Source organism: Octopus sinensis, linkage group LG24 (assembly GCF_006345805.1).
Source record: "Octopus sinensis linkage group LG24, ASM634580v1, whole genome shotgun sequence".
NCBI lineage: Eukaryota > Metazoa > Mollusca > Cephalopoda > Octopoda > Octopodidae > Octopus > Octopus sinensis.
This window is the reverse complement of record NC_043020.1, coordinates 29,442,187-29,452,186: the sequence shown is the minus strand read 5'-3', so window position 1 is coordinate 29,452,186 and position 10,000 is coordinate 29,442,187. Positions and strand designations below refer to the sequence as shown.

The 10,000-nt window shown below is 33.4% G+C and overlaps 1 long non-coding RNA gene across 1 annotated transcript in view; it reads right to left on the bottom strand.

The window, feature by feature from the left end:
* Window positions 1-1,588: 1,588 nt before the first annotated feature.
* Window positions 1,589-10,000, bottom strand: part of LOC118767753 — a 39,559-nt gene continuing 31,147 nt past the window's right edge. The window contains exon 3 of the long non-coding RNA XR_005003664.1: window positions 1,589-1,666. This is a non-coding gene — a long non-coding RNA (uncharacterized LOC118767753). The remainder of the gene's footprint in view (window positions 1,667-10,000) is intronic.

The window sequence follows — 10,000 nt, the reverse complement described above, 5'->3', positions numbered from 1 at the left end:
TCTTCTCTACAAAGTTCGTCCTACAAGGAAAATCCTCTCCACCAGTGACATTTTGTCCCGTATAAGGTGGAGAGCTGGCAGAGTCATTATGCTTAGCAAAATGCTTAGCGGTATTTGGTCTGTCTTTACGTTCTGAGTTCACGTAGCCTTCCGGGGTGGATTGTGCCGTTCATCCTTTCGAGGTCTACAAAATAAGTACCTGAGGATCGTTGTAATCGATTTATCTCCCTCCACCCCGAAATTGCTGGCCTTGTACAAAATTTGAAACCAATATTACGCATGCAATTAATATGTATTTATGTATCGCTACTCGTTACTTACTTAGTTTACACGTAGAACGATGTTCTTATATTTTGTTTTAATGGTGAATTCAAGATTTTTAACTCTTAAAAAAAATAGGGGAAAAAAACAAAGCACACACAACAACAACAACAACAACAATAAGGATTTCTTTTATTGGTTACAAGGGCCCAACACATGGAACCCGAGATCAAAGGACGGGATACAACACATAAAACAGAAGGGGTTTACATGGAATAAAGGGAGACACTACAGCAGCAAAGGGCACAACGAAAAATATATAAACAGAAATTAGAGAAATAAATACTAAATAATAGATAAACAAATAAATAAATTGAATTCCCAATGGGCTGGGGTGGGGCAATCCACTTAGGGTAATTCGGGATAAACCTGATGCAAAATTCTCGATTACTCTACCACCCCAAGGCTTGGGAAATAGTTTCTTTCCTCCTGCTTAGAAAAGCATAATAATAATGATAATAATAATAATAATAATAATACTGATGATGATAATAATAATAACAGCCTAATAGAAGACGATTTGCAGTATCATAAACGGTAAGTTTCAATGAGAAATTTGATTGAGGCCATGAAAAGTCGAATAAGAACCAGTAATAGATCAACATGGATTATATCGCTGCGTATCTCTTCTCTACAAAGTTCGTCCTACAAGGAAAATCCTCTCCACCAGTGACATTTTGTCCCGTATAAGGTGGAGAGCTGGCAGAGTCATTATGCTTAGCAAAATGCTTAGCGGTATTTGGTCTGTCTTTACGTTCTGAGTTCACGTAGCCTTCCGGGGTGGATTGTGCCGTTCATCCTTTCGAGGTCTACAAAATAAGTACCTGAGGATCGTTGTAATCGATTTATCTCCCTCCACCCCGAAATTGCTGGCCTTGTACCAAAATTTGAAACCAATATTACGCATGCAATTAATATGTATTTATGTATCGCTACTCGTTACTTACTTAGTTTACACGTAGAACGATGTTCTTATATTTTGTTTTAATGGTGAATTCAAGATTTTTAACTCTTAAAAAAAATAGGGGAAAAAAACAAAGCACACACAACAACAACAACAACAACATATATACAACAAAAAAATGAAATAAAATAAAAACAAATCAGACGCATTCATCTCTAGAAGACAAGACATTATTCTCAGTCACTTCCGGGGATCAACAATCGCTTGCGGCCAACACAGTTATTCTCCCTGAATACGTCATGTGATCTAGTTGACCTTATTGATTCATTGTAAGCAAAACCTCTTGTTTTTTTTTTTTTGTTTTTTTAGCATATATTATTGCGCTGCAATGTACGAAGTCAAAATTCTCCAGTTTCAAATCTACTTCAAATGAAATGAATCCTGTAAATGAAAATATAGCAGACGATGAGGGAAATAATGGATGATGATGACATTCAGATTGGCAGATGAATATAGATAGTCATGAAAGTGCATATATAGGTGTATATAAATATGGCTTTAGCAGGTTATCTTTATGAGAATTAGGTTATTCTACAATTGGTTTATATTAGAAACAGATGGCCGTGATGAAATATGCAGAGAAAAATGTCTTCAAAAAGCTTAAAATTAGTCTCAAATTTATGATCTTATAAAATGTGTTATGTTCTTATTTTGGTGTAAAATTAATGTCAATAGAGAAGTATTCTGGAAGCTGTAAAAATGCTGATTTTGAGGGATAAAGTGGCATTTAATATCGTGAAAGACAAAAAGAAAAAATATATATATGGTTAGTCTAAGAATGGAAGTTAAGGTATTGCATATATTCCTTTGTTACGATCGTTTCAACAATACATGGGTGAGATCCACCATGAATATAAATATAAATGGATGTGTGACATTACAATATATTACATGTGATCCATGATCATCTCATCAGACAAAAATAAAAAGAAAAGCAATTCATTTATCTAACAAGTTCAATGACCTGAAGTACATTTGGCTCAAGATTACCACCACAAAATATAAAATACAAATATATAAACGTAGATTTCCGTGCTGTAATCCAACAAGGATTGTGGGAAATATGAATATGAAATTATTCGAACAAAAATCAGTAACATGCAAATAAAAATAAAAGTAAATTTCATCTCTCACTCTGAAAAAAAATTTCAAATATTTATGCAGCTACAATTTACAAATTTTTTTAACATATAACCACCATTTCCCCCAAATAGCATTTATACCATACTGATAGTACCATGACTATTCATAATTTTACTACTGGATTATCGAAATAGTGGGTGTCTCATAATGATGGGATTGGTGGCCAAAATTATGCATTACGCACTTTCCTTAGAGATATCTTTCTTTTTATGACACTCCTTACTAATTCGATACAAATCGAAACTAAGGCTATGAATAACGTATCGAACAACCAACTGAATGAATTTTCATTAAGTTATAATTTTCTGAACTACATCTATCCTCGTTTATCACTGATTCATTCAACAATGAATGAATCACACACACGCGCGCTCGCATATATATGGAATGTGTGGATGCATATATATATATATATATGTGAGGGCGCGTGGCTTAGTGGTTAGGGCATTCGGCTCATGATCGTAAGGTTGTGAGTTCGATTCCCGGCAACGCGTTGTGTCCTTGAGCAAGACACTTTATTTCACGTTGCTCCAGTCCACTCAGCTGGCAAAAATGAGTTGTACTTGTATTTCAAAGGGTCAGCCTTGTCACTCTCTGTGTCACGCTGATTATCCCCGAGAACTACGTTAAGGGTACACGTGTCTGTGGAATGCTCAGCCATTTGCACGTTAATTTCACGAGCAAGCTGTTCCGTTGATCGTATCAGCTGGGACCCTCGTCGTCGTAACCGGCGGAGTCTTTTAATATATATATATATATATATATTGTTTCGAATTTGTGTGAATGTGTATAGAATGATATATGAGTTGAATAATGTTAAAGCAGTCTAGTTTCCACGTTTTTTATTATAGTATTTTAACAAAATTAGCACTTTCATACATTTGTGGTAATCATCAGATTTCAAATGTGTTTAATTGACGGTTAAGTTTTTGACAACTTTCGTACCTCTTAGAATGCTCCAGCCAGCTGAAGTTTTAGAATACCTTTTTGACCACTCCGCATGCTCTTAAACATCACGGTTTGCCAGGCGTACCCGGTATTCTGTAACTTGTTTATATTTATTAAATCCACTAATCGTTAACTGGTTGTTATATTATTGCTGTTATTTCCGTTCAGAACAGGTTTGAACATTTTAATAAACAGTTTTTCTTTTATCTTTCTTCCAACCTGACTTGTGTCATGTATGTATGTATGTATGTACATGTCACTGTCGATGTCACCACAGTAGTATTGATATATATATAGTCGTCTCGGTATTGTATTATAATATTGTAAGGGTGGAAGAGATGAATAAAAGAAGACTCGGCATTGACAATATGGACAGCTTACATCTGAGATTGATTGAAAGTTCCCAGCAATAAAATTAGCTGAAAACCACAATCGTTTTCGTTTTTATTTTAATTTTCATCCATTTTCACACTGATTTGCAGCAACCGTTTCTCAACCAGAATTACAAAGCCCGGTCCAACAATTTGAAACTGTATAAGAAATGCTTACTATTGATTTCTTATAGTTTAATAGCTTTAATGAAATGTGATTTAAAGAAAACTCCTAGATTCCCTATATCTATAATATGATAAGAAAAGCTGCTTCTTCATTAGTTACGAATATACAGCTGTTACTAAAAGAATGCGAATATGTTTTATATTCGCTTTAATATTCTGTCTAGAAAATTCTTAAAGTTTCAATTTTAATATATTTTTATCAAAATGTGATTTTCAAACTTTCTTTTATTATTGTAGATTTCAGTTACGTGTTTCTAGCAGACAACTAAGTTTATTCATTGCGAGATAGTCAGCGTTTTTTAAAGCCTTACTCTCTTCTCTCCTCATCTCTTTTCTCTCACACAAACGTCATTTGTATTTCTTCCATTTAATACTTCTCGTCTCCCCCCACCACCGTTACATTCGCTTTCATTTTTTGCAACACTGTCTCGCGCTCTCTATCTCTCTATCTCAACCACCTCTTTCTCTCTATCACCCTTCTCTCTATCTCTCTACCGCCGCTATTCAATCGTTTTCATTAAAAATGCTAGTAGAAACACTCTTCCCAGGTGGTTTTCTGCTAGTATTTGAAATAAATGCGGTGTGACAGACCTCTCGCGGCTGGATCCAAGAATCTAGAACAGAAGTAAAATTTAAAACATATTTTTTTTCCTAATCTTTGAGAAAGAGATAAAGAAAACTTGCCAGTATATGCGTGACTTAAACATTTTTTTATGATTGGGTCCTGAACGAAGACAGTATCCTTACTTGCAAGGCCCCTATGGAAAAGTAGGTAGTACCAAAATCATTGTAACTGGTATCTACAGCTCAAGACCAAACAGGAATCCTGACTGGAAGTTTTGTAAGAGAGAAGAGTGCGCTAAATAAACACGATGGACCAAGTATTAGCGTTAAACCAAATACCAGTGAATTTTCTGGAAACTAATACAAACATGATGTTATAGATGGACGAATTATTATTAATAAGCTTAATAACTAACGCCATATCTAATAACACATCTTAATTAAAACCTGAATCACACCTTTACAGAACTTTTAATAACCTGTTATTTTCCGGGCAAAGGCTGAAAACCTAAAAGAAATTTAAGAAAACTGCATTGATACTTTTGGAAGATATTGGAATTTCTAAAATTCATTCGAGATAGAGAAGAAACGAAAAAGATTTTAGCGTCACACAAACTATAGCGAAAGTGTTGTTTTTTGTTATTTACTGAGCTAAAAGTTAATCCATGATAATCCACAAAGAATTGTACTGGCATTTCATGGCAGATTCGATTACTTAATATTGCTATTTCACATAGATTTTTTTGTGTGTATTTTATTATCGATCACAGATATAGAATCCGTTCATAAAAGAATGATGAAAACCATCCAGATATGAGTAACAAACTGTAGTGATTAATGCAATGACTGGTTCTTGACCTTTCATTAAAATATATATTTATGGTTCCGGAACCAAATTAGAAATGTTTTAGAACAATCAATCAGCGGTATTTTTGGCGAGGATCGTTCTTTTATAGAACCCTCTTAGTTCACTGACGCAAAAAGTAGTCAAATAAACTGCCTGCAAATTGAACTCTCGATCCAGTTTCGAAGCTGGGGCCATTCTCTAATATCTTTCCTTGTTATCCGTTAAGAATATGTTACAAACAAATGGAAACAAAAAGATTCGTGATTACTTGCGTACAAATATACACGCCTACATATACATGTAGAGTGTGCGTGTGTCTGAGTGCATGGGTGTGTGTGTGTGTGTATGCTCAGCATCAGTATATATATATATATATATATATATATATATATATATATATATATATATATACTAACTGCGGAACCAAATCGTTTAGATTTTCAAAATACTGTTTTTTTAAAAATGTAAACACTATTATGATTAAGAGACAGTAAAGATACGAAATACAAAGGAAAAGGATGTAATAATGTTTCGAGTTCGAATCATGATATATATATATATATATATACGCAAACACACACACACTCGCATATCTATATAAAATTAATAATTTACCAAACAGAAAACTATAATTCTCACTAAATATGATTAGGGTGTTAGAACACCAACATTACTACAAATAAAGCTAAAAGGTTCAATTATGTGCTTTAACTACAGCATTGGGGCTTTTTAGCTCTTATTTCTAGCAATGTATGTGTTCTAACACTCTTGTCATATTTAATATATATATATATATATATTATATATATATTATATTATATATATATATATATATCTATATATATATATATATATATATATATATATATTAATATATATATATTATATATATATATATATTATATTATATATAATATATATATATATATTCACCTTTTCTGTGAAGCTAATAAGTTTTTAAAAACCTGTGATAAGTCTGTGCATCATCCTCCTCATATCTCTGGAAATTTAAATCTACACTATGGATTAATTTATCTTCTCTTCGAAACTAATAAGTTTTTAAAAATCTGTGATAAGTCTGTGCATCATCATTAAGGAACTTTGGAAAACTGTTTACAACCTATATCTGCCTTTAATGGAATTATCTGCAATATTTCATGAGTATAATCTCACCCACTAAGATGTCTAGAGAACTCATATGTATTTTAGCTGATGAGTACGGGACACTTTTATCTGCTGCAATTTTTGCAACTTGTAATAAAGCCTGTCTTTGTATGAAACAATTGTACTAAAAACTAATCCATTCTTGTTGCTTCTTTCTCGTATATATATATATATATATATATATATATATATATATATATGTATGTATGTATGGTTGTATGCATGTGTATGTGTTTGTGTGTGTGTGTGTGTATGTATATGTATAAACTTATTTATGCATGTATGTATATGAATGTATATAGTAAAGTAATATCTGGCGTAGCGTGTTGAAGAATGAGATCCAAAATTCTGTGCATGTGGAATGTATTTAGCTGTCGACGGAGAAATTGAATAAAAGAAGTAACTCGTATATGGATGGAAATTTTAAAAAATTGGCGTTTCTAGGGTCAGGAAAAGAGGAAGTCATTTATTGAATCATTCTATAAAATATTTTCAAACAATAGTGAAGTCCCATTTTCAACTAAACCCAATTTTGCACAAAGCCTTGCTCATTTCAACCACTACAAGCTGTATCCATCTATACGTAGTTTTGTACATCAATCCTAATAACTAATGTTAAAGTTTTTGTATACCTCGCAACGATAGAAAATAATATCTCGGATATATATTGGACTCATGTTGCAAGCCTCAAAATTTTGATACAATCCACATGTTCCATAACCAAAATGTAATTAATGATACTTCATTATCTAAATTCATTTGGGATTTGAAAAACAATAAAAAATCCAATAAATTAAATACAACCAGCCTTTCCTTGATCAAATCATATACTATTAATAAAGAGACTTTACAATTTATTTACAACCAAACGCTTCAAAATTCGATTCGCTGAACACCACTCCTTAACAGCTATTCTGGACGCATATATTTCTTACCCACAGAAAACAGAAATTTTTCCGATATTTGAAAAACCTTTCATTTACTCCGATAGATCAATGCACAATTCACGAACAATAGCTCCATATATAAACCGAACCACAGCAAGCCTTTTGAACATGAGCAAGAAACTATTTTTGTCTCACTGGAGTATGCACGCCAGATATGATGTGTGCGTTTATATGTGTATATAGGTGTAGGTGTCTTATAATGTGAGTGTGTATGTGCGTGCACAAGCAGTGTGTGTTTTTGTGGATTTACATATACATATGAATGCATGTATGTATATGCCTCGATGTATGTTTGTAAGTATGTATGTATATATGTATGTATGTATATATCTTACGATGTAGCACTCAACCCGAACTCCTGGCTACCTAAATCCTCAAACGGAAACCACGAGGAGAATTGAAAGTCCTTTGGTAGAGGAAGTCCAGGAAAGTGACTGATGAAAGCAATGTGTGAGTCTTACGCAGAGTGAAATCCACTTGTGAAAGCAAAAAAAGGGATTTAGCACACTTTCCTTATTACAATTGTTTCAGTACCACGTCGCTTCTAACGTCGCTGCACGTAAATAATTTCATGTGGAAATGTACGCAACATTTGCTGTTGGTTATATTAGAGTGATACTTCATCAGGTTGTCATCAAGACGTGTTCTCTTACACTGTGCATTGCCATATCATCACACAAATAATTTCAATTTCGTCGCCTTATCTGTATTATATATATATATATATAGTAAATTAATCTGCGTAAAATGATCAAGAAGAAGAGTCCTCCATCTAATGAGAGTCCAATATTAATGTATGCGTTTCACTCCTCATGTATTACACGCGCTGCTGATAGTTTCAAGTACATAACAAGTACGTTCGTCAGGCGCTGATTATTTTATACTTCTGGGTTTCATAAAATAATGACCGCCCGATGAACGTACTTGTCATATACGCGGAACTATTAGTAGTGCGTGTAATACACGTGGAGTGAAACGCGTACATTAATATATATATATATATATATATATAGTAAATTAATCTGCGTAAAATGATCAAGAAGAAGAGTCCTCCATCTAATGAGAGTCCAATATTAATGTATGCGTTTCACTCCTCATGTATTACACGCGCTGCTGATAGTTTCAAGTACATAACAAGTACGTTCGTCAGGCGCTGATTATTTTATACTTCTGGGTTTCATAAAATAATGACCGCCCGATGAACGTACTTGTCATATACGCGGAACTATTAGTAGTGCGTGTAATACACGTGGAGTGAAACGCGTACATTAATATATATATATATATATATATATATATATAAAAGAGAGGAAAATGAAATTTTTTCGTATTATTTATTCTCCATTACACGTGTTTCATTTGCTAATAGGAATTACAAACACCTGAGATTTACCCTAACCACATACAATACATACAAGTATACATATATACACGCACACTCACGCACGCACACACACACACACACACACACACACACACACACTCATTTATCTATATATAAAAATAAATTGATCATAATATCAGTAATTGTACATATAAGCAAGCACATAATTTAAATCTACCGGTTAACACTTAAATCTAATCCCAATAATTAAATGTACCGCTCGTTAATTAAGTTTACCACTCAGTAATTAACTTTACCATTCAATAATCAAGTCTACCACCCAATAATTAATCTACCACCCACGAATTCATTAACATAACTACATAACGTTTAATTAAATTAAATATCTATAAAAAGCAAAACATTATAAATATAGAAAAAAAAACAATATTATCACTAAAAGAATATAAAGAGAAATGGAATTAAGAACAAGAAGATATTGTAAAGAAAGCGTTAAAACCGAAAAAAAGAGAACCTATCGTTGCTATTATGTTAAGCTGTCGTATGTCCAAATTTGACCAAATGCGTTTTCTTTTATCCAATATATATTTTTGCTTGCAATAGCCGGTTCTTTTGGTTAAACTGTCGTATCTCCAGCTGCTTCAGATGCCAAGATATCAGAAATTGTCAAAGTGTAATACAACGGTTTTGCTATGCAATGGTTGAGACTATTTTTTCGTTTTCTGGAAAAGCAACGTTTTGGACTTACGACACTTTTGCATAATAGCAACGACACGTTTGTCTCTTTGGTTTCTCATATCGACAGGAATACTCCTCTAACTCATACCTGGAATATTCCTTTACTAATCTACACCAACATGCTGAGGATGTGTTCTTTTAAACCCCAACACATCCGACCATCTTTGCACAATATTCACATGCACATATACACATGCACATATACACATGCATACAGTATACACTACACATGTATGCACATACATATATGCATACAGGTAATCGGCAGGTGCGTCTGTGGGTGGGTGTGTAGAAGAAGGAATGAGTGTGGGGATATGTGAGTGTGTGTGTGTGTCAGAGAAAGAGAGTGTGTGCATGCATATATGTATGAATGTGTGTGTGTGTGTAGGTGTATTGGTGTATGTGTGTGAGCGACTGGTCGTCCTTGTTCTTGCTTGTGTGCGTATGGCTTCGTCAGAGCAA